At 43.2% G+C, this 1,779-nt stretch overlaps 1 pseudogene; it reads right to left on the minus strand.

The window, feature by feature from the left end:
• Positions 1–200: 200 nt before the first annotated feature.
• On the minus strand, positions 201–841 carry LOC102871539 (annotated as a pseudogene).
• Between the last annotated feature and the right edge of the window lie 938 nt (positions 842–1,779).

The raw sequence follows: 1,779 nt of genomic DNA on the forward strand, positions 1-1,779 counted from the left end.
CATTTTGATTTTTTTTTTCATCTTTTCTCAGACATTTCTCTAAAGTATGCCTAGTTCTTTTCCCACTCCTTTACTTAGTTTCTTCACATGTCAACTTTTTAACCATTTCAGTTCTTTTACCTGGGTAGCAAGCGCCTGTTTCATTATTAGAAACATTTATTGACACCAAATTAAGGTTACAAATCACAGCACAAATTCAATCATACATCTGACTTAGCATTAGCCCATATTTTCTGCAGGCTATAAGAAGCAACTTGGGCTCCTCTGTGTCTAAGGATTCTTAGGATGACAAATTTGCTCACCAACTTCTTGATCTTCTGGGCTTTTTATGGAGGAAACTGGAGCCAGGTAGAGGGCTTGTTTTTGTGGTTCAGTGGAATGAAGAACAAATTCTTGAAATGGAAATTGATTTTGGAGGAGGTCTCTGTTAAGGCGCAATTGCTTTCCATGGCATAGATGGCGCCACCTAGGAGGGTCACCTCGCGGTTTCTCTATTCGCACTCTGTGCCAATCAGTGTGACAGGACACTTTCTCATTTTCTTTCCCTTGACCTCGCTGATCAGCTCATAGATAGTCTTCACCTCCTATAAGGCTCGCCTTCTTGGTGACAGAGTAGACGAGGGCGAAGGCATGGCCCTTGGAAATGGCCGCTCGCTCCATGCCAGCGTGGTCAGTGAGTGCCAGTGGTCTCTGTGATGTGGAGAACCCCCACATTGTTATTGCAGCTCATCATCTGATGGTAAGTGTCTTCGATGGCCCGCAAGTAGTTGTCACGAAGATGTCTCCCACCCATCTCTGCACCAGCGCTTTTCTTCACTCCCGCAGAGCTGAGCACAACCATCTTTACATCTTCTCTGTCCTTGTGGCTAAAATAGCATTACCCTTGTGGAGAATTTCTCACGAGATGGGATCGCGCCTCCCCAGAATCTAATCTCTTGTATAGATTACCCAGCACTACAGAATGGAAATTGGTCAAAAGGATAGTACTTTAAACAAAGTGAGTTTGAATTGCTTAATTCAAACTCCAAGTGATGGCGAAGAGATTGAGATTGTTCACAGTTTTAGTTTGCTTGGCTCCACAGTCTTGGCATCAGCAGCCAGTAAAGACTTATTGAGACAGCAAAGCCTGTGGTTAGAGACCTCTTTAAAGTGTCAGTCTGAAGACAAAGTGTGCCTAAGACATGCCATGGTCTTTGCAATCACTTGCTATGTATCAGAGAGCTGGAAAATGACTAGGGAAGATAGAAGGAGAATTGATGTCTCTGAGCTGTGTTGGAAAAGAGTATTGAATATACCATGGACTGCTAAGAAAACTAACAGGTTTGTCCTGGAGAGGGTGAAACCAGGCTGCTCCTTGGAGGCATGGATTCTGAAGCTTCATCTGACGTACTTTGAAAATGTTGCAAGGAGGGACCAGTCCTTGGAGAGAGAGACGTCATGCTTAGGAGACTGGAGGGACAGAGCAGGAGAGAAAGACCCTAAATGAGATAGATTGATTCAGTGACTGAAGTAATGGAGGTAGGTGTGTCAGAAACAGTGAGATTGGAACAGGATAGGGCAGGATTTATGGTTGTTGTACATAGGGTCACTATGAGTCGCAGGCGACTCGATGGCACATAACAACAAGAACAAGTAGTTTTTTGTTATGATTGTAAACTTCCATTATACTTGTTCAGTTTCTATGATGAGCAAATAACTCAAGAAGATGGACTATATAAGAAGAATTTGGTATCAGGATTGGAGAAAGACTTGTTTATCAACACCAGAAAGAAGCAAGCA

Source organism: Elephantulus edwardii, unplaced genomic scaffold (assembly GCF_000299155.1).
Source record: "Elephantulus edwardii isolate Elephantulus edwardi_28Jun2011 unplaced genomic scaffold, EleEdw1.0 scaffold00012, whole genome shotgun sequence".
Classification (NCBI taxonomy): Eukaryota; Metazoa; Chordata; class Mammalia; order Macroscelidea; family Macroscelididae; genus Elephantulus; species Elephantulus edwardii.